A 24,770-nucleotide genomic window follows, 5' to 3' on the forward strand; every position below is an offset into this window, starting at 1 on the left:
GTCCCCACCCACCCTGCACAGCGTCCTTTTGCTTCTTTGTCATCTCTTAGGACCTAATGTGGCTCTGGGCACATGTGAACACTAGGCAAATGCTAATTGATGGGACACGTGTCCAGCTGCAGTTATATGGTTGTCCACTGTGACGACAAGCACTAAGCCATTGGCATTAAGGACTTCCGTCTCTGTAACAAATACTTGACCTCCTGCTATGACTTCAGGAAGGAGTTGCTGGGACAAGGGTGGGGCCCTGTGGGGAGTATTTCCTCACCAGTCCTGATGTTTGCGTCTGTCTTTCTGGGCTCCCCCCTGCCCCCTAGAGCTCCTGGACTCTACCCAGCCCCTGTCATGCACTGCTCCTGCGGGCAGGAATCAAGAGTCAGGTCGGCAAGAGTTTGAGGGAAAACCAGCAAAACATAGCCACACTCTTTTGCTCATCCTGCCCACAGGTGGCCCATGTTTTGCTTTACTTCCCAATGCCTTGAGTTGACACATGCAAGCTCTGAGCCTGCGTGGGAAGAGCTGCCCCAGTTCAGCCTGCTGGGTGGGAAGGCTCCTGATCAGAGTTCCGTACGTGGACGCCCATCTGCCCACAGAACAAACACATGACCTCTAAGTCAGTACTGAAGTTCAGTCTCCACTTGCCTTACTCCTGTTTCCAACTCTCCAAGTGGTTCAAACCCTGGGTTGGAGGGAAAGGTCTCTGTTGCTCTTACCTAAGGTCCTAACATCTGACAGAGTATCTCCTGGACATGGCATTTAAGGAACAAAATTAACTCCTGAAGAGGGAGGCTTCTGGCACAGGCTGGACTGTAAACGCGAGCCATCTGTCTTACCTGGGTGATTTATGGCAAACTGCTCTGTGCCACAGTTAGCTTTTATAGCCCAGAGCTGGATTTTGCCATGGCCTGGTGAGCAGCTCTGGTGCAATTTTTGCTTTGGTAACTGGCTCAGGTAGTACAGTCTTGCCACCACCAAGTGGCTCTTTTATGTGTCAGGCATGCAGGCACGAGGCTGGGACAAGCAGGACAAGGCCTCACACCATAAGCAGATGGTGGGCAGCTTCAGCAAGGGCAGCTTAGCCTGGGGGTGGCTTTACAAGGCAAGTGTCCATGGCTTGTCCTTGACCTCACAGGGCAGGGCTTCCGATGTGGTGAACTAAGGCAAAGAACCAACTATAGGAAAAGGAATTCTTGTTGTTTACAGGCCTTTTGGACATTGGGAAAGGAACAATATGGCAAGACAGTGAGTTCTGTGCATACCACAGAGTGAGGGCCTAGCTTTAAATTATGACTGCCAGGCTCAGCCACAGCACTTGATTAGCTATGCACATTCCATTCTGCACTCAAGGCCAAGAGGACATTAAGGAGGGACCAAATTCAGATCCAGATGACTCCTCCACAGGTTGCAGTCTCCCCATTCCAGGGGGCCTCATGCGGGCTCTAGATCTCTGGGTTCTCTCCCTCTAATACCAGAGACTCAGCTATGCACGTGGCAATGCTCTCTGGATCAAAGAATCCCATTTAGCTTTGCAGAGCTCACTGTTTCAGGGGATGGAAAATAGAGCCTGCTTTCTAAATTTGGAGGATATGAAGTCAAAGGTATACATACGGTTCTCAATATAAAGAACAAGGAGAAAAATTCAACAATTTAATTTTGTTTTACTGGAAGAAGTGAAAAGAAAAGATGAGGCATAATAATTTCTCTAAGTGCTAACCATGGTGTGGGCTAAATCGTTCTGAAATGGATGTTGTACAAATTCACCCAGGCCCTTCACAAACTCCCGCGTGCCTTGGCTTATGGTCCTCAGCGTTGGAGTCGTCCCACACAGGAGAAGAGTCGGGGGAATACCAACACGTGTGTGGCTACCACTCAAACAAATAAATCCCTGAAAAGTCCATTTGTAAGTTCATGAAGAATTTGGACTCTCATGTATACAAGCATTGGTCTCTAGAGATGTTCATTAGCTCCCAAGAACATCTCCTCTGCCCCAGTGGTGGGAAAGGCGCCCATCAAAGCTGCCCATCTAAGATGCCTTCTTGACAGTCACTGCGTCTCTCCCAGCTGTAGCTCTTCCCTTCTGTTCTCTTTGAGGGTAAAAATCACCAGTAAGTTATCTGCTCAGACCATCTTCATCTCTCCCCTCCCCTCCTCCACGCCCCTGCCTTCACAACTCTGAAAGATGGCTCTCCTTAGTCCAATGGCTATTTATCAGTCGTTCAGAAATTTTGGAGCCAGACTTTCCATTTTTTTCTCCTTCACTCCAGGTATTCCCATCACTGCCACCTCCACCCAACTTTCTCACTTCTTAGTCTAACATATGACACACGCTTTTCTCCATCTCCACCCTGGGCATCTTTCATCTGTGCTAGTTTAATGGTCTTGTAAATGTTCTCCTGGAAGGAGCAGAACTATCTCATCACCATCCTCCAAATTGCAAATGGGATGTCACCCCACCCTCACCCCAGCCACTGAAGACTCTTGCGTGCCTGTTCATTTCTTCTAGGGTAAGACTCAACAGCTCTAACCCGGCCTCTGATGTCCCCCATGTCCCAATCCCTGCCTCCTTGTTAACCTTACAGTCCTCCTCCCCTGAACCCCCCCAGACCTGTGACTCTTTTCTGTTTTCCCAGGGAGGAGCCCTGGAGCCCTCTCCATGTTGCTTTTCTGTCCCTCCCCACTGCAGCTACTGCTGATCTTCATATTGCAGCTCTGGCATTACCACCCCAGATGTGGCCTGCATTTTTTTCCTTTTAGCATTTATAATTCATAATGGCTACTGCCCTCTAGCTGTCTCCCTTACAGTGTAGCCTATAATAGTGACGATAAGGGGCATGTGTATCTTGTGCCCACATCAAATTCCTAGAGCCTAGATAGATGCCTGAGTACAGACTCAATGAACACTTGTTGAAGGAATGAATAAACAACTATCATACACTGGGGACTTTAGTATAATTAGTGTAGAAGATATTTCTGTCATCGTTGTTGTAATTTTTAAAAAATATGGTATTGTTCATAATTAGACATGAAGTCCTGGTAAAGAAAACAGCCCATTATTATCAAATCATTCCCATGGGAAAACATGATCTGTTTTAAGATACTGCTTTATTTTATGGGTTCTTCAAAGGCAGCACTTTGGTGAAAAGTGAGATGCTCATATTTCTGTCCTACTTGAACTGAACGCTCAGACCTCTGCTCTTAGAAATGCTGGACTGGCGAACACAGTCATGAAGCTCAAGAAATTTAATGACCAAATAATTCATGGCAGCTAAATATTCATTATTAGATTGAAACATAGATTAAAATATATTTTAAAAATCACTAAGCTTGTATCTTATTAAGAACATAGCAACTTCGAAATAAAGGCCAAACATTTTACTTAAAATACTATGAAAATGATTTGCACTTATCTCTATATCAAAGGAAGACAAAACTATGTTATGTTACTATGGATTTCATATTGTTGTTGTAGAAAATTATTCATTGGTATTTTTGTCTTTTCATTTTTTCCAGGTATTTATTACTTATTTTTTTTTCAGAAATAAATGGTGAGGAGTTTAGACTGATTGCCAATGTACAGTTAATTGGTATTCAGAGATTTCAGGTTTTAAAAACTACAATATCAACAATAAACTAATATGATGAAACCCAAGCTCTTCAGCCACATTGAACAGGCACCTGGAAAGGTTTTGCCTTTAATGCCTATACTCATTCATTGGTGCATGCATGGTTAGAACCAGATTTCAAACAAGACCTCCGCATTTGGCAGTTGGAAAGAAACTTCTGCTTTAGCAAAACCTTTGTTATTGACAATTCTACCCTGAAATTTGAACCTATAAAATTTCAGAACTCTACATCAGATTGTACAGAACCTTAAGCCACCCAGAATATGCCAACATCTCCCTTTCTTTCTTTTAAATAGAGTATGTGGATTAATTACAAGGTGCTGATTGACTGGGATTAGCCTTTATCCCTGCCTGCACATTAATTCCTACCACTTACATCAATTAGACAGAGTGAAGATGGGCAATTCAGGTTGAACCTAACATAAAACTTCTGTTTACTAGGGCATCTGAAGTTGAGGTGGATCTCTTAAGAATTCCTGTTTGTGTATGGAGAGCTATTTTGATAGCACAAGGAGTTTGACTTTCCTCTTCATTTTATAAAACCACTGAAGCTTACCCAGGTGCTGGTAAATTAATTCTTCACTGGGAATAGTTTTAAAACAATTGGCTTACAGAAAGTGGAAAATCATATTTATCTTTGTGTGTGTGTGTGTGTGTGTGTGTGTGTGTGGTGTTGGGGATAGAACTCAGGTTCTCACGTATGCTGAGCATTCCTAGGCCCTCATATTTACTTTTTTGTTTTGGACCTTATTTTGTCTTTATGCATCAGATAATACTCATACTAACATTCAATACAAATACTATTTGTGTTAAAGACAAGGAAGTGAAGTGAAAAGCCCTTACATGACTTCTTACTTTACTTCTTACTTTACTCTTGCTTAAAATATTTGCTACTACAGGTTTTAATAAATGGCTAATTGGCTACTTGACTTTTCTAATTAACAGAATTTGGGCAATCCCAAATATGAGTCCCTTTTTATCCGGTAAACTCCTCCTTGACAGGACCTCCTTTTGGCATCTGTCCCTAATTCCTAATGCCCTTTGAGGTCTCCCTCCCCCTCTTTTCTCTTCTACTACAGCTAATGGCTCCCAAGTGAAGTCCCCAGACCTGAAGGTGGCAAAGACTCTATTGCACATATATCAATGGCTGAAGTTATTTCTACTAACAAAGTTATAGAAAAGATGGTATTTCAATAAACCCTCTAGGGATTAAGCACACTAATCAGTTATGTTTCAAGTTAGATGGAAAATAGACCTCAGACATCAGATTTCAGAATTTAGACTTTCTGTACCAACACAGACAGCATTCTACGTGAGGGCCAAGTGCCAGGCATTGTGAAGAGCACAGGTGGGTCCCCCATCCCACGGTATGGAGTTTGATCTTGTATATTTTCTTTGGGATCATACTTTGTTTTATAGCAACTTTATTTTTACTATTTTTAAATTTCTCAACTCATCTATATTCCCTTTGTATTTGATCATTATATCTTTAGGACATGTTTGTATAGTTTTATTTTTGCTATTTAGTTTCATCTTCTTAGATTTAAATCATCCTTAGGGCTTATTTTTCCACTAAAAAAAAAAAAAGAAGTTTTAATTATTATTAAGGAGGTCAAAATCAAGCTGTCTTAGGAAGTGGATGACAGAGAGACTCCCTGCACATATTATAAGTATGAAAATCTGAAAGATGAGGTCTCTCTCTGCCAACCCTTCACCCTGCACTGGAGACAGGCACACACTTGGTGTGTGACAGACCTGGCTGTGAGTCTTGGTTCTTCTCGTATGGCCTTAGGTAAGTTTCTGAACTCTGCAAGTTTGCCCACGGTGGACCACTAACTGGTACAAATGGAGAGAGACTGAAGGGGACAAGGAGGAGGAACAGAAGACCTCACTCAGGAGCTGTTAGCATAGGGTGGTTAAGGAAAAATGGTCAAGTTCACACAAAGAACTTCCCCTTCACTGGCACACACACCGAGCTCCCAAATTGTTGCCTGAAGTTATTCACTATTTCTCATTTAGCGCATGACGTCAATTCGCGTGAAAGTTTGGAGTTGACCACTACATTTTCAAGCACCAAACCATGCCCCACTTCTGTGCACCTCTCCTAGAAAACAGCAGAGGTATAATCTGGCATTATGCAACTTGAAACAAAAGTGAGGCCCAGATGCCATGAATGGAGCCCTACAATGATTGACAGCAATCACTGGAACCTGACTGGCTCTCTGCTCTTCATTCCCAGGTGCACTCTGCCAATTCCCTGGCAGCAGGCTGATTATGAGAGAGTCAGGGAAGAGAGGTTAGGCTCTGAGCTCATCATCATTAGAGTAAAACAACAACTTTCCAAATTCCTCAAGAGATGAGGATCAGGCTGCCTAGGTGAACTTTCTGATAACTTTGGGGTTAACCATATAAACTTCTTTCAACTCTTATTAATTCTTTTTTTCCCTATTAAACTGGGTCAAGCAAGTTCTCACCTCAATATGTAAGTACAGTATCCAAACTATAATTTAACTTTCCTGTGATGATTCAGACTCATCCCTTTGTTCTGCCTCGGGGTCAACTCCATGAACAATGAACCTGACTCTGGACTCCAGGAAGACAGGTGTGGGAGCAGAGTTTAATGAAGACTGACAGGAGGACACACATCAAAAGGTTTCTCTTCTTTCCTTAAATAAATTCCTCATGTTTGGTACTGTGAGGGGGTGATGGGGAGGAGGGTTAGACCTTCTGTTATAAGTGGAGTGGGGGGGTGGATAAACTTTAAGGGCTTTGGCTTACTTAAGTTTTACTCCATGATAGGAGTATATAACATCTTGGAATTGAGTGAGCAGTTGGTGTTCTTGGATATATTTAGGCATGGGATAGCATGCATTGGCTACAGACAGGCAGAAGAAAACAATCTTGGTCTACCAGGATCAGTTAAGCCCTTAGGGGGTCCTCCCATAACTGGGATGGGCCTGAGTTTGCTATAGGTCCGCAGAGGTCACAAATCACACAGAATGCTTTAAAATGATGCATACCAGAGACTCTGCATATGCTTGAAGATAACAAAAGTCTTCTAACAGAATGGGGTTTACCTTAAATATTTTTTTTGGAACTCGTATTCATGATGATTTGTACTTTTAGAAAGGGTGTGTAAGGCTAATTTTCTGTGGCATCAGGACTACAGATAAATGCCAAATTCCTATTCCCAGACCTAAATTATGTAATCAAAAATAGAGCATCTGACCTGCATATCAAATAGTCTCACTTTCTGGCAGATTATGAAAAAAAATCAGTTTCAATGTTTGAAGTCAGCATTTGTATATATAATGCAACCAACCATGACTGCCAAACACAATAATTAAATGCTTTAACAAGTGAGAAATCTTGCCAGAATATGTAATTTGAGGGGTAAAATAAGCAAAGAGCTGATATGCAACCGAAAAGCCTGAAGTATTTAACTCAGCCAAGGGTCTACCTGCAGAAACAAAGAAAATAAGATCAGCCAAAGAGGCTGGTTATTTATTTACTACGTCTTCCTTTGTATCTATAAATGGTGCTTTTTCTTCCCACCCAAACTGGAAAACCAAGGCCACCTCACTTTCCCGTCATTGTACAACCAACTTGTGTGGGAATGAAAAAGCACACAACCATATTTTTTCCCCTACTCCTTCACTTATCAACTAACTGGTTATATCCTCTTGTTTCATCTAAATGCTACTATTGGAAAAATTGAGCATCAGTTGAATACAGGCCTCTAATTATAATGAGCCACTAATGAGGTCTTTTCAAAGAATTCAAATTCCGAGACATCAGTGAAACCATCCTCAATATCAATGTTCACTCATCTCCACAATAAAACAGACAGACATGCCTTCTGGCTTCTCCCAGGAACTTAAGGAAACAAAGGAAAAAGAGAAGTACGGAACAGCAGCTACTTCAAAGCACCAAGTGACACTGCCACACGGACAGGCCACGTAAACATTAGGCTCCGATGTCCTCCATACCATAAGGGTCACCTGAGCAGAGAGGGTCCTCGCACAGCATTAAAAGGTAAAGTGAGGGGAAAATACCGGGATTAAGTCTTCTGCTGTCACACTCTTTTCTATTCCCCAAACAGTGGTTCCTTGATAACATCTGAACATCTCAACTGTGTCCTGCAGCATGACTTCCTTAATATCAGGGGGACCATTAGCTCTTGACTGGCCTCCAGCACAAGGCTCCCAACCTCTACTCCTTTTCCACTTTCCTGCCTGCAATTCTTTCTACAGCCAACTGCTACCATGAATCTTCAAAATGCCACACTGGATTTCATTCCTCTCTTGCTACATCCCCTACATATGTTCTCATGGCTCAGAATAAAAGCCAAACTCCTCACCCAGCCTGCGAGGTCTTGCACCTTGTGCTGGTCCTCATCTCTCTCTCCAATCCCACGGCCACAGCTCACGAGCCTCTAGACTCTTGGGTTTTCATGGACACACTTGTTCTTTCTCTCCTGTTCCATGGGCCTTACCTAATCTCTTCCAGCCAATGCAAATCCACTTTAAGGGACACTGTTTCTCTTCATTCACCGCACTCACCACGATTTAGAGTTCTACATTTATTGTGGGTTTTAAAACTGTTACCTTTCAGTTCCTCCAGACTACGCTCTCTGTAGGTGACACTTCTGCTAGAGCCAGCATGCTCATGCTCAGCACTCACTGCTGGGCCTGCATTTGGAGCCCTTCAGGGCTGGCTGCATGACAGACTGAACGCGGGAGGTGCTCACTCCTGCAGGACCAACTCCTCAACAGCCATGGACTTTGGTTTCTTCTTACCCATCGTGGCTCTGCCCTTTCCTCCTTAAAGGAGCACCCTTTGGGATGGTGGAAGCAGCAGCAACACAAGAATCATGCACTTCCCTTGGCCAAATGGACTCCTCTTCAGGGGCCAACAATGAATAGGTCCATCAGCTTTGCATGTTTGTGTTTCCCTACTATCTCTAAGATAAACAGGAAACCCCAAAGTTTTGCTGAATGATATAAGAATGCAAAAGCAATTCTTATCTCCCCCCAACCCAGGTTTTAGGGCTCCTGTATCGGCACAGTTCCAGGGGGCCATTCACAGATTTGAACACGTATCAGGTGAAGCGTGCAGGACCTCACACTTGACGTAACTCAGGTGTTGGCCCCATTAGGTGCTTCAGTGCTGTTCTTCTAGACTGTTCTCCCAGCTCTCTGCTCTGAGTGTAGGTTTATTCTTTATTACCAACCCAACATTTCTTTCATGTCTTAAAAAAATATGATTGAGTCATGTGCAACAGGGCACACCTGAAATCCCAGAGACCTGGTAGGGAGAGGCAGGAGGATGGTAGGTTCAAGGCCAGCCTCTGCAATTTAACAAGACTCTGTTCCAAAAAATAAAAAGGACTGGGAATGTAGCTCTGTGGTACGGCTGTCCTGGGGTCAATCCTCAGTACAAAAAAATAATCACGTATATATGATTAAATGGATCAATTCCTTAAAAAGTCAATGAAAGACAAGTGAGAAACTATGAGAAGAAAACCTACTTAAGTCAAATTGTTTTAAAATTAAGAGCCTAATGTCCAATATTACTGATTTTTGAAGATTGATTCCTCACTGTTTATTTACTTTGAAAATAAATACATGTGAAAATCAATATTTTTCTTCTCTCAAAATCCATGGGGGCTTACAGAAGAAAATAAATAACTATCTCATTGAGGAACAGAGGTAAAAATTAATAAAGCCATTGTTGTCCTTAAATTCAAAAATCCCTCAGTTATCCCAGGAATGGTTTCAAAAGGAAATTAGAAATACATTTTAGGATCAAAATCTGGGTTAGAGCCATGTCAACATGAAGAACATCTTGGTAAGATCCTGATTAAAGTCTATGAATCACTCTTCATGTTGCTTCACAGAATGATTCCAAACTAAATAAATAGTTCAAGTCATTTTAACATCAAATAAAGGTATTAAAAGTTAATTTAGTTTTTATAAAAATCTAACCCTGCAGAGCACCTCATAATTTTATCTATCCAGGCAAATGTCATCATTCTCCTTTTTTCCTACTCATTCCATAGAATAAAAACAGCCCAGCCATCTACAACCATGTGCCTCCCCCCTGTGTAAGGGCAAGCTAAGTCAGGAAGGTCCATCATCCTCCCTGAAGACACAGAGCAGTTGTGCCAATGGGGGTCTCCAAATAAGGATGTCAGGGTTTGCAGTAGCCATCTGTGTTAGGCTGTCTCCAGAACTAAGTCGGGGAAACACCAGAATCCCCGAGAACAGGCTCACATTAAAACGTTTAAAAATAAATTCAGATTAACAATTGCTTTCAGAAAAGATGATTGCCAGATGTAGGAAATACATTGGTCTCAATAATTTGGCTCCCATTTTATTTACATTGAAGGTCAAATAAGACAAACTCTGTTTCGTATTACTTAGTACAAAGGAGGAGGACTGGGGGAGATTTGTACCACCAGAAGATTAAAATATTTTTTTCTAGACACAAATCAACATTAAAATCAATGAAACACAATTTTTTTTTTTTTTTTTTTTAACTGTGAAGGCACTTTTCCCCCTCAAGTAATCAACTTTTTTTCAGTAAAGGCATATAAAGCATTCTGATTTTAAAGTCCTTTGTGCTAGGCGTCAGGTCAGGCCTGGCTCAGGACACGGAACCCAGCTGAATGGAATGCTGAACTCTTGCCTGGTCACCCGCCAACAGGGCTCCATGGAAACCACTACATCCCAGCAGATGAAAGAGCAGTTCAGTGCTCTAGAATGGCCTTAGATTTCCATAGAAACTACGCTTAATATGGGCACAACTTCTCAAATGAACCATTGAAGTTTATTGTAGATGAACTCAAAATATATAGTATCTCATGCATGCACATACATGCACACAAGATCCAGAAGTTGACAAAGGGAACTAACAGCTCTCCAACTAAATCATTATTTTTATTTTTAGAAATTGGGCTACAGGGTACTCCAAAGTATTTGAGGGAACCAGGAGGAACCACATCACTGTGTACTTGTTTACAGGATATTCTAGTTGTTGTAGGTGTTTGGTTTGGTTTGGTTTTCCAGAAGTTACAGGTAGGGCAGCCAGTGCTTTTTGTCTTTTCTTGGCAGACACAAACAACATGTTCTCCTTCAGTCCATGTGTGGGCACCAGGAAACAGTCACACATAGAGCCTTCCTTCATTCACAGGAAGTGCTCACATCCAACAGCAACCAGCTTAAACAGCAGACACAAGACTTGTAGGACCAGTCTTCACATCCTGGAAGACCAGTCTGTAGGCAAGCACTCATAGACAGTCAGTCTTCCAATACTTCTGTTCACAAATAGTCCCACAAATAGACGAGGGGCCTCTAACACTCCTACACCTGCCTGCTGACTAGAGAGGTTTTACAGGAACAACAGGCACTCTACAATATGACAACAGTTTTAATATTAACATAGGGGGATTTCTAGTCTCTGCAGTTCTAAAAGACCATTGATTCTGGGCCACAGCAGCATAGATGCCATGAAGTGAAAACCAGGTTATATTTTTCTAGGTAATTTTAATACAAATTCAATGCAGGATTTATTAACTCTGTTTGAATTAATAAAACATATTGCTTAAATATGTCTGTTTCAAATGGAAAAAAAAGTGAACTGCTATAAACAAGATTAATATACCATGGGAGGCCATCATTGAATTTTATGCTTCAGGTTACTATTTTTAAAGATATTTTATAATGTTAAATTGTGTGTAACAAACAGAAGTCCATTCTGCCTCAAACTCCATTACATTAAGACAGTATAGGACTGTCTCTGACTATCACCCATTTATTGAAAACGCAAGACATGAACAGATACTAGAAACAGTCTTCTTAGTGTTGACCTTAGTCAGAGACTAAATATCAACAATGTCATATACACATGTCAAAATTCTTTTAACAAAATCATGTCTGCAGAAATATGAGTTTTCTTATAGAATTTTTTTCTTTGTTGAGAAACTTTATTGAGAAACTTAGATACATCAAATAAAATCAACTTCTGGAAGAAAAATATCAAATCACACAATAGAAAAAATAGTTAATACTGTTTGGGCTATAACAGAACTCAGAGAATATAGTGTTATAACTGAAAAACTATAGGCACTTCATAATTGACTTTTTGATACAAAATTACTTAATAAATTTGCAACTAGTAGTTCCTGATATTGAGGTCCATAAGACAAGCTAAGGAATTTTCAAACCTTGAGCTGATGTCCACAAGGAGTTACTTGGTTTGTGAGTTGTTTTTTTCCAGAAATACAAGATTTAAAATTAAGCACTGTTGATCAAACATTTGGGGGATGCTAAAACCTGTATATCTCAGTAGATAGGTAACCAAAGTAGTTAGTTAGGTAACCAGCCCTACTTTGTTTAAACAGGCCCAATTTTCATGGGCATGATTTAAATGCTTGGCATCCCAAGCTCAAAACAAACTAATTTAGGAAATCAATTTTAAATAATCCACCCTGATTTCTCATCATTAAATATGGTGTGGTGGTGGTGGTGGTGGTGGTGTGTGTGTGTGTGTGTGTGTGTGTGTGTATGTATGTGTGTATGCGTGCGCGTGTGTGTTTGTGTGTCTAGGCCCCTTGTGGAGAAAATAAAGTACCTTCTAGTTGCAGATTCATGGTGACAACTGTCTTAGGGTAGGTGAAGAGAGAGCTTGATCAATTCCAGTTCAGTTTCTGACATAAACTTGCTCTGCACATTTGATGGCATTGGTAATTCTCTCTGTACATTTCTCGACCCATTTTCTCATTGGTAATGTGAGATATTGAGGACCAGGTCTTTTCCGTGTCTAATGGAAACACCTAGGTGTGGCCGAGATGAGCACAGACACTAGGCTCATTGTTTTTCTGGAAGGTAAGCCACTGCCCCTAGCAGAGGAGACAGCGTAAGATACAAACAGATGCAAGTTAGTGGTGAAAGGACCAACGTGGTGGAAGCAGGGGGTACAGGATGGGGGACAGCAGGAGATAATAGCCCACCAGAGCTAGACTCCAGCCCTGGAAGCTGGGAGCCAGCGTTATCTTGTCATGGCCTCGGCTTGACAAGAGGAAAACTTAGTTTGCCCTGATTCCTAAACTTTCTCCATTGGGCACCATTCCAGCCCAAATCTATTAGCTGACTGTAGACAACCACAATTCCACAGAACTACAGAAAATGGACTGACCCTTTTAATACATTTTGTTCAGGAAGCTGAATTATATTTATATAACTTGCCTCTTTTTTTCTCTGCATGGGATATGGAAGAAAAGGCTCATGTGGGCAGACTGGTCTACTGAAGCCACGTTTATACTCTGCGCAGCCCTTTAGCCATAACTGTGCTTTCTTCCTACTCTCTGGGGTGCAGAGCAGGGCTGCCATGCTACCTCAGTCAACCTCAGTCAACCTCCCTAGTTTGCCAAGCCTTGAGGAATAAAGGAACAAATGCCAGAAGCTGCTGGGAGTTTTAGCACCTATTTTATAGCTAAGAGCAATAATAGAGTTTCCCCAGCGGCCTGTGCTGGTGCATTCAAAGAACTGAGAAAAGACATCCAGCCGGAAGAAAGCCCTCTGCCCAGCCTCCATCTGGATTGCTAAATCAAAACGTCAAAGCCTTGACAGACTAGAAGAAAAGTTCTATTTTTTCCCCCAAAGATTTCTCTTCTGATGATATATATATTGCTGGGGAAATAGGACAGCAAGGAATTTTGTCCTCACTGACAGTGTCACACAGGACTGTAACACATTTAGGTAACCTGCAGCCAGCAATCAGATAGTGATCCAAATCAATCCGAGCGCAGACTCAAGGTCTCGAGTATGGGACACATCTTCCCTTATGCAGGGCGCTACAAGGAGGAAGAGGTTCCCCAGTTGCCAACATTGGTCTATTTAACTTGGAAGCCAAATACCACTTCCTGGTTACAATCTAGTTCCACGTGGTTCCTAGCCAGAAGCTTGGACCCATCCTTGAAAGATTCGGTCTACTGTCCTCTGTCCCTCTCCCCATAGCCTGTGTCTGAATCTTAAACACAGAGGAATGGAGAGCAGAAAGCATTTTAAAAACGGGTTTCACTTAAAACTCCTTATGAGAGAAGCATCTCCCCCTATTCTGTACAGAATATAGTATGACTCTGGCACATATTCCAAAGAACCACATACCACTGGTCCAGGCCAGGCTCTGCTACATGGGTGATTCTGGGTACAGGGTCAGCTGGATTGAGGGCATCTTCCAGCAACTTAAATTGGAAGATGAGGACGACACCACAGCTCCTCACAATATGAGATATGGCCTCCACCAAGGTGCTGGGAAGTAACTTGAGAAACTTTGTGGAAGGATGGAGAGTCTGCGACGGCAGGTAGGGATGAGATCCAGGGATTGACAGGGTATATTCAGAACTGTATTTTATTTAAAAATTAAGGACAATGGCCTCACTATAATGAGTACTGTCAGTTACCCAGCATTGATGCTCCCCTTCTCCCTTCCCAACGGCTTGTTTTGTTGAGGTATCCACCTCCTTACCCCTTCTGCACACAGTCACATGGTAGAGGTTGAGCTGTCCTTGTCCCCAGCTCTGCAGGTGGGCTGTGAATGACCCAGGCCAATCAGCACATGGCATTCTTCGTACTGCTTCAGCCTCCAGAACTGAGAGGCCCCAGGAACCTCGAGAAGGGACTTTCCTGAAAGGCTGGAGAGGGTGTCTCTCTCTGAACAGGGACAAGGGGATCTGTCACCCCATTTGTGTTCAGCAGCCACCTTGTGACCTTTTAGAGAAGCTTTCCCAAGACACAGCCAACTTCAAGGATGGCAGAACAGAAATTTAGGGAGATACTGAGTCCTTGGTGACACTCTGGAGTCACTGAATTCATGAACTACAAAGGTTCATGGTCTTCATGAGGGACGGGCTGGAGGACCCCCAAGGATTTTCAAATCTGAGAATGCTCAAATCTTATATAAAATGGGTATTTGCAATCTTCCTGTATATTTAAATAATCTCTAAGTTACTTAAAAGATCTATTAAAATATAAATGCTAAAAATTGGTTCTATATGTGTAATAAGAATTGTGATGTATTCTGCTGTCATGTATTTTAAAACATAAAAGCAATTAAAAGTAGCTGAGTAGAAAATAAAATAAAATATAAATGCTATATAAATAGCTGTTATACTGTATTGTTAGGGAATAACAACAAGGAAAAATTGTTTGTACTTAGTTTACTTGCAAGGTTTTTAAAAATATATTTCTGACCTGTGGTTGCTTGAATCCATGAACATGGGATCTCGATGGCCAACTCTATACAAGAATGAGCAAAACTAAATAACTTGCCTTAAGGATAATACCGTGTGTGTGTGTGTGTGTGTGTGTGTGTGTGTGTGTGTGTGTAGAGGTTAATTCTCTGTCTGTAAATATAAACATTTGATGTTTAAAATCCCTGCTCCCATAGCCTTGGTTGATTTTTAAAAGGTAGGTTTGAATGAACTCCTGAGAAGTTGTCTGTCAGAAATAATCAGAAGAAAAAGTTTCCTTGGCCTTCTTTCAAGAAGCATGACCTTGGAGGAGGAAAAAATAAATTCATGTGTTCAATATTTCACAGCAGTCCGCAGGTCACGTCAGCGGGCCTCTCACCATCTGTTCTTTGTACTCTGAAGGGATCCCATGAGCATCATAGCCATTTTTACAAGTGCTTAAAGTTTCTTAGATAGGAAAGCTCTGTTCATCAAAATAATAATAATAGTAATAATAATACTTGAAAAGTTTTATTTTTTTTGTCTTTTTTTATTTGTTCTAGTGAGGTGTACATGACAGAAAGAATGCATTTCAATTCACCGTACATAAATGGAGTGCAACATTTTCCATCTTCTGATTGTACACAATGATTGCACTGTTTGTGCAATCATACATGTACCTAGGGTAATAATATCCAAGTCATTCCACCATCTTTCCTACCCCCACGACACCTCCCTCTTTGCCCTATCCAAAGTTCCTCCATTCTTCCATTCCCTACCTCCCTCATCATGGATCAGCATCCACTAGTCAGAGAAAATATTTGGCCTTTAGTATTTGGAAATTGGCTTACTTCAGAAAATTTTATTTTTAGTCTAAAAAATGTACAGTTGAGAGTAGTTTCTAGGTGTACCAAGTGGTAGGATAGCTTATCAAGTTCCAAAGAGAACAAAGCCCTAAGTTCCCCAGGAGAATCCATCATTTCACCATTTCAATCCATCATTTCAATCATCATTTCATACTCAACCCAGTGAACACAGGCAGGACCCATTTTTAAATGAAGGATGTTACAAGAGATTCTTAGTATATGCTTATTTATCTACAGAAAAATGTGCTCTAGGTTCCAATGGGTCTGTGTGTCCCTCAGTCCTGCTAATAAATGCTTTTTAATGCTCAGTGGTCCTTATGTGTGGGATCTAAGCATAGACTTCTCACTGTTTCCACAGGGGAATGTACCTAAAATCCCCAAAGGTGACCACAACTGGAAAGACCAGGAGTTGATTGGAGGAGGGAAAGGCAAAGGTTTCCTCATCCTGGTATTTTTTTTTCCTCTCCTTCAACCTACCACTATACACAACTTACAAGTTCTTACACTGGCACATGTGTTAGCTGTCCAGTGCCACAACAAGTCTCACAAAGAGGAAAGGTTCATTCTGGCTCCTGGTCGTGGAGGTTCCAGTCTGTCGTCAGTTGGTCCTGTGACTTGTAGGCCTGTGGTGAGGTGGCACGTGGTGGCAGGAGTGCACGGAGCCGCCAACCTGCTCACCTCAGGGCCAGGAAGCCAAAGGGAAGAAGACAAAGGGCCATGCACAGCGGCACATACATATAATTCCAGATGGAGGCAGGAGGATCGCAAGTTCAAAGCCAGCCTCAGCAACTTAGCAAGAAACCTAAGTAACTTAGTGAGACTCTGTCTCAAAAAAATAAGAAGGGATGGGGATGTGGCTCAGTGGGTAAGCGCCCCTGGGTTCAATCGCCAGTACCAAAAAAAAAAAAAAAAAAAAAAAAAAAGAAGGGCTGGAGTGCCACTGTCCTGCTCAAGGGCACAGCCCACGACCTGAAGTCTCCCACGAGGGAGGCTCTACCTCCTCAAGTTCCCCAGTGGAGCCTGTGTGGGGAGCAGCCTTCACCACGGGGACCTCTGGAGGACACTGAGGTCCAAACTGCAGCAGGATATATGAAGAAGGCATTTGTACTGTCACCTTATCATCTTCTCAGGATTCAAGGCTCTATCCTATTATTTCAAATCATGCCACCCAAGTTCTTGCCACAAAACAAACCAGAATGCACGGGTCTTAGAGGTTCAACGTTAAAACTGGAAATAACAGATGAATCTGTATGAAACTTTAAAGTGTATACGACTAATGTGATTCTATGATACATGGATGAAACTCTCCTGAATCTTTTTTATATAGGGTTATTCATTTCTATGTTACTATAGTTTTATAGCTAATATGCATATATATCTACACTTCAGTATCAAGATATACATGTCCTTGGGTTGGGGATGGAGCTCAGTGGTAAGGTGTTTGCCCAAAATGTGTGAGACCATGGGGTTGGGTGGCAGGAGAAGGAAGAGGAAGGATATTAGAATGAATCCGATATTACCCTATGTACATATATGATTATACAACTGGTGAGACTCTACATCATGTGCAACTAGAAGAGTGAGAAGTTGTAATCCATTTATGTCTGATGTGTCAAAATACATCTATTATCATGCATAACTAATTAGAACAAATAAAAAAGAAAATCCTTCCAATAAAAATTTAAATTTAGAAAATAATAGTTATGAAAAAAAAATGTTTCCTAATTCAGAATCACATAAAGAAAACAGAATGTTCATACATAGCCATGTGTTAAGATTGGCCAGTTTTCCAGAAATAGCAGATAGTAAAGCTTCTTGGAGTTTCAAATTGTACTCTGCAATATTCTTCACATTTAGAATTATAAACAAAGAAGTTTGGGCTAATCATGCTCTCTGCAGATATCTATCTGAGAACCCTCTTACACTGAAAACCAACTAGGCTTATTGATTTCTTACAAATTCCTGTGAAATTAAAAATCTTTTATATGACACACTTGATTTTTATTTATTTTACAGAGTCCCTTAAATGTAGAATGATGTAGATAAGAATATCTTTCATATTTATTGCAAAAGTTGACAATTTGAGCTTTATACATATTCACCTCTGAAATTCACATAAGGGCATTAAAGTCTGTGAGTCATAATCACCTTGGGAAAATATGTTATTTTTAAATATACTTTATGTGCCTGGAACAACCAAGCATGGGACACTGAGCTGCCTGCTACACAGAAGCCTTTGTCGGGCCTCTGAATCACTTGAGTGCATTAGGGCAGGAATGAACAGCACTCTGGAGAAGCAACCAAATAGGCATTTCAGGAAGGATTTCCAAGATCCCAAAGTAGTATCAAGGGGCAAAGTATAATTAAAATTGCTAAAGGAACTGTTCAGAGGCTAACTGATATAGTAACTTAGAGGAAGGGGCAGATAAAATCAGGTAGGAGTAAATTAAAAAGGAGAAGGAATTTGAACTGAGTTTAAAAGGATAGATAAGGTCTAGAAAACATTCTTACCCCTGCTGCTGCTTTACAGTTCCATCTGAAAGCTGCTAGGAGTGGGCACTGCCACTGCAGGCTCCGTGAACATGCTTATGAAGACCCATGGCCAAATGCAGTGACTTGTCATCAGGCAGGCTTTGGGGCGTGGGGGTAGCAATGAACCCTGCCAGAGGCCTCCCTGTAGGGAGGCAAGCAGTGATCCATACCCAGGTCCAGCTGACCCCAGAATCCCCTGTGTTCTTCTCATGCTGAGCCCCCAACTCAATGGTTTTTAGAACAGTTTACAGGAAGATTTTGTTACAAGATTTAAAAAACAGGTTAGAGCAAGTAATGTGTCCTTGGGGATTTCAGAACACCTTGGAATTTTGGACACCTTACATAATTAATGCTGCAGTTGGGATGGACTGGGATGGACCAGGATGTTGGTGAGAACAACCAGGAGGTTTATAAGTTCAAAGAAGCAAAGAGAAAGAGAATCCAGTCCTAACCCAGATGCACATAGCACCCCTGCCTGGCTGGGCTGCGAGCACCTTTCACAGAGGCAAAGAGGATGGTGGACTTCAGAGTTGAACTTGGGTATTTATACCTCAAATTCCTCCAAAAATGACTTGCTGGGGGTGTTACTTGGTGGAATAGGGCTTGCATAGTATGCACGAGGCGCTGGGTTCCATCCACAGCACTGCAAAAAACCACAACACCTAGTTTTGTGACTTTAAGTCTAGGAGAACTTGGAAATGGCCAAACTCCATTTCTCTTGGAATGACTGTGCTTCAAAAATTCAAGGAATATGTATGACGTTTCAACATTATAAGAAACAAGACTCAAGACTTTTATGACAAAAGAATATTAAAGAAGCCTACTCGAAGGAATGCAGGACTCAAGATGAATTGCAAGGCCGTGGCTTTTGACTTTACAGCACAGTGGTTGTGTTCACGCCCTGCTTGGCTCTAAGAAGTCGTTATCACCACTGGTGGCACAGAAGAGGCAGGATGGTGTGAGCCAGAAAGCAAGAGATTTCTAAAAGCATGAGCACCCTGGGAGGCGCGACTGAGTGGTGACGGCTGAGCTTTGGAATGAGTTAGAAGAAAGAGGACAAGGCAGAGGAGGAAGTGATACTGCCTTCAGTTCAGAGGATGTGAATGAAGGCCTTGATCATCCAAAGCCACTGTGGGCCACTGGGTTTCACTTCCTAAGCTTGGGGAATCTGGTCCAGGGCTTCTACAAGCTTTTCAGATATTAATGGTCTGTTTCCAAGCCCTGGGTTCTTTATCTACAGCTGCTGAGAGCAGATCTGGCACCGTGGAACAGATGAGGTTCCTTTGGTGTTTTGGTGAGGCCTTCCCATGCCTAGGAGAACGGTCACTAAGCCCCTGGTAGGTCTATATGAGTCTCCCATCAGCTGCAGATGTTAAAAACACGAAGCCTTCAGTCATCCCCCATGATCCCATGCTGCACAGGGCTGTGACGGGTATCTGGTTTCTAAAATATAATGACATGACATCTGGCTGTAACAAATAAATAATTTTGTTCATCTTTATCCAAAACATAGTTTTGAAATGAATTAAGGGAAAACTGACAGAACTAATCTTGAAAAATTGACAATCACTAATGCAATGAGAACTCTGGAACAGCTCTCTCTAATAGACAGGCCAAGGAGAGAAGAAATTAATAAGGCTGTTGAGGGCTGGAATAACCACTGAACAATTTTGATTTAATCAAAAACTTTGTACCCAACCAAAAGAAAATAAGTATTATTTCCAAAGACACAGCACATTAACAAGTGAATAAGAATTCAAGTCTCAATTGTCTGTTTCCGATCATCACTATTCTGAATTCTTCATAAGCATGTCCTTGTGCCTGCGGTGGCAGTGCCCACCCCAGCAGCCTTCAGTTGGAACTGTAAAGCAGCAGCAGGGGTAAGAATGTTATCTAGACCTTATCTATCCTTTTAAACTCAGTTCAAATTCCTTCTCCTTATTCAAGTGCCAATTGTCTGTTTCTTATAATCACTACTCTGATGCCTTTGCTATTAATTTCTAATTTGCTCTAAATTTCCAACTCATTCTATTTTCTTTTATCACACGCTTGCTCCACAGAAGGCTGTGTGTGTTTCCAGATTCTGGTAATAAGCTCACCAAGGGCAGAAGCTTTGCCTTCTTACCTTTGTACCCCTACAACACTTAGCTCAGTGCTTCATTCAGAGAAGGGATCTATGGCCAGCCATCCCCAAACAGGTCACTTGTAACATGCTATCAACAACAGCTTGCACTAAACAACTTTTACACTTCCTGGACATATGTGAAACATAAGGAATGCATCAGGATCTAGCAACCATTATTACACTGGAAGTCGTTTAAGGAAAACTCTCCAGGTTAGAATTTGAGATGAGGGAATGTCATCCTTCCCCGATCCTGAAGCCAGCGACTTAGCTGAATGCTTCAAGATGACCCACGTGTTTCACACCTGGAGCACCGGGGTCAGCCCGAGGGGTGAGCACAAGGGGACAGACTTCCCAACCAGCAAGCACAGAGATCGGCTCTGGTGCTGGTGATCCAGAGAGTACATGGAGCTACTGAGCAGAGCTTTGTCCTCCAAAGTCCTGGTTCCTCCAACAGGGACAAGTCACAATCATTGCTTCGATTCATCTACATTTCTTTCTATAGCCCTTTTCTGTGTCTGTATCACTTCTCTTTCTCATGCTTGACCTTAAATCTTAAATCTGCATTTAGCAAAATAGCTTTCAAGGAACATCATAGGAACAGGTTAAAAAGCTAGATGGCAGCATGGGGTGTGGAGAGGTGCAGATGGAAGTATTCTGAGCTTAACAAAGTTTGAAAACATTGGCTTATCACACCTTCCTGTTAAACACTTGCTGTTCAGGGCAGCATGGTACAGACTGCAGAAACAGGGATCACCTTTGCCTAAATTCCAGAATTATTTGACCTCAAAGCCTCTATCCCCCTCTTTATCTTCAACAGGATCTAAAACCAAAATTCCTAATTTTCAATGGCAAGGACAGGACCAGAAGCTAGTCCCTCATTCCAAAGGATGTCCCTTCATGAGAAAGCAGGTATTTTCTCTTTATATGTATAATAGCTACTTCCAAAATTCAATGGTGGGACAGATATAGAATAGACATTCCCCTTTCCAAAGCATAGACATTCCCATTCCAAAAGGGAGAAGGGGCAAAAAAAAAAAAAATGGTAATTTTTCCAGGAAAGTCCAAAACCCAAAGTGCTAAATTTCTTTTTGAATTTATATCCTTTTTCACTCATGGATATTTAGAGATCCCCCCACCCTTTACTATAACTGAAGGGTCTATAAAAAGGAGATCTTGCCCCCTGCCACTAAAAAGTGTCTCTAGTCTCTAACTCAGCATAAGGTATGCACATTTCTGAAGATTTGTTTTAGAAAAGAGATGCCCGATGCTTAGATGGATTCACATCTGCTCATTTTCCTCAATGATGTATTGTTGTGGCTGTATTGTTGTGAGTACTATATTGAGTTAACACTTTTGAGTAACATGTTTTAGTCTTTATATATTTTTTAAAAAATCATTTTCATGACACCACCACATCAAGAGATACTCAGGGGATTCTGGAATGGAAGCCACCAAAGAAAAGTATTTCCGTGACTTTGTAAAGGTTACACACTGCACTTAAGTCCCTGTCCTGTGGCACTCTGCCAAGAATTCCGCTGATGGTTGTATAATTAGCAATGTCTAGCTCAATAAGACATGTTACTTATCCACAATGTGAGTCATCAATGCTGTAGCCACTGATGAGTCCTCTATTAGCTGCCTTCCGACAAATCTATCACCCCGTAGTAAGATGCTTCCTGCCTCCCCAGCACCCAGCAACAAGGTCACCTGTAAGACCCATAAAGAGATGTATAGTGTCAACTCCTTCCCAAGCATGTCTTACCACATTGCTTATAAAGTTCCAGGGGTAAAAAGCCCCTCTATTCCCATCCCCTAAAGCCTGTAGCTGCAAGACAATATACTTCTAAGGAGCCACTAGGACATTTACTGATGTGGGGAGGTCTCAGTAAGTGGTCCTCCCGCTACAAAGGACAGTACAAGTGCCTCAGACACGGACAGAAGAGAGTGATGCTCAGCCCTGGGAGGAGAGCCTGACCTAATGGCACAGCCACAGGCACCGTGGATCATGAAGCATAACGTGCTGAGAAACGGTAAAACCTAGGGTAGAAAGCACCCAATCTTTGGCATCTTTACTAAAAAGCACCCTCCATCTCGTTACTCTACTCAGGAGTATAAGGGGCTCACCAATTGCCAGCAAAAAGAGTAGTGACCAGACACACTGGGCACCTCAGTGCCCGTAGGTACCTTGGCACTTAACTGGCATCTCTATTCAGCCATTACCATGTGCTCTCACCAGCAGCTCTGCCTGACCTTCTTTCATTAAAGAACCAGGGTAGGGAGAACCCCAAGTGGAAGACAGAATAAAAAACAGGGAGGATATTTTTCAGAAAGAAACTATATCTGTTGTCTTTTTTGTGTATGGTACTAAAAAATGTATATAGTCTTGAAGCTGAACACACACACACACACACAGACACACACACACACACACACATACACACATTGTACCAACAGAAAATTAATACATTTCCAATTCCCCTCAGGTGAACAGATAGTGTAAAATAGTCCTACACTCCCTGATTTTTCAGAAGTTTCTGTAACTTAGGACGTCTGATCTGGTGGTACTAATTAAGGTCAGTTGATTCCTTCTGTTGACTTCCTTAGTATTACACTCTCAATTGCTAGAATGAGGCACACTTCTCTCTAGAATTTTCTTGCTTTCCTAGCTTGGCTTGATTAAGTGGCAACACTGGCTTTGTGATACAGCATAAGCTGGCTGGCTACCCTAGAGAGGACAGCTCTGACCCATAGCTTGTGAGTGACTGGCAGGGAGGTTACTTGTTCTTCTGGGTACAATATTACCTTTTGCGTACATGTCAAGACACTTGCCACCTGAGAACAAAGCACTCAGCAGTCTGCTTACACACTGAAGACAATACTGGGGCATTCAGAGAAATACCTGACTTTTTCTAAAAGAGAAAATTAGTTCATTCCTCCAGCAAACTCATGAACTTCTATAAATCTGTCTTTCCCTAAAGTCTATAGCACCAAACAAACTAGACAAAGGTCCTGGGCCTTGGGGAGTTTATATTTGAAAAAAAAGCAGTTATTCAGATAGACAACGTGCTTGCTTTAAATAAAAAAGTGACTTTCAGAAGATATTCTCTGGACAATTTATAGAGTCATTGACATTGAAGACTTAACGAAAATATTTTCTGTAAAACTAGATCATGACTTTGAAGACAAACAAAACCAGATGAGTCACAGTCATGGAAAATGTTTACACTCAGTAAAATAGATCAGCAACTTCGGAAGAACTCCAGTTCTGTGCTCTCTCAGTAGCCAGGAGTGGTTGCTGCCCCTGTGGAACACAGGCCCTCTGGGCAACACTTGGCCAGATGGAACCAAAGAATCCGAGTCCAGTTGTGCTGCTCTTTCCCTTACGTTCTGTGACATATTGTAAAGCAAACGGAATACCCATGGGTGTCTAGAGGGAAAACTGATTTTAGGAAAACCAAATAAATAATCACAGCTCTCTAATCTAATAATGTATTATTTCCTTTTTTTCCTTGTAAATATAACCACGTTTCTAGGGGAGCCCCTGCAGAAAAATGATCATTTTTTAAAAAAAGCCTACTTTTCTTAAATCAAACCAAGGCATGAAGATGACTGGCTCACACAAGTGTGTGTGCCTGAGTGTGGCACGGGGGTGGGCTGGGGGGAAGTCACATCACAACTTCTGTGGGCTTTGACCTTTGTGACCTCCTTCCTCCATTTAAAAAAAAAAACCTACTAAAAATTACATTTTACAACTGCAGTGATATGAAGACATGTGACCCAGACTAGGCTAGGTTCAATATTATATTTCCATTATTATATTCATTTTCTTTCACTTTTAAAAGTAATTAAAATTTTAACATCTTCACAGGCAGCTACAAGTATCATGAGCCCAGAGAATGGTGTCTCGTGGATAAGTCAGCTCTTGATCACAAACTCTTGCTTTTTAAGGTACTCAGCATTCTAGACATAAATTGAGCCAGAGAACTTATGGTACTTTCCTGCCTGTAATTAAGAACTGCAGGAGGAAAACCATTGTTTTACCAGTTAACAAAACACTGATGAACTCTGACATAAGCCGAGCAATCATAACCCCATTAAAATCCCATCTGTCTTTATAATAACTTTGAGCGCTTCAAGATTAATTCAGCGTATCCAATGGTTATGACTTCAATGGAACACAATCATTTTATTAGTTAAGGCAAAAGACTCAAACCTACTGTTGCAGTTATTTCTTTTCCTTTTCCTTTTTGTTTTTATTTTTTTAAGAATAAAAAGGCTGGGCAAGGTGGCACATCCCTGCAATCCCATTGACTTGTGAGGCTGAGGTAGGAAGACGGCAAGCTGGAGGACAGTATGGGCAACTTAGTGAGACCCTTTCTCAAAACAAAAAA

General features: G+C 41.7%; 1 protein-coding gene across 2 annotated transcripts in view; it reads right to left on the reverse strand.

Moving 5' to 3' along the window:
* Positions 1 to 24,770, reverse strand: part of Plekhg1 (pleckstrin homology and RhoGEF domain containing G1) — a 211,690-nt gene that overhangs the window by 128,743 nt on the left and 58,177 nt on the right. The window lies entirely within an intron of this gene.

This window comes from Callospermophilus lateralis, chromosome 6 (assembly GCF_048772815.1).
Source record: "Callospermophilus lateralis isolate mCalLat2 chromosome 6, mCalLat2.hap1, whole genome shotgun sequence".
NCBI lineage: Eukaryota > Metazoa > Chordata > Mammalia > Rodentia > Sciuridae > Callospermophilus > Callospermophilus lateralis.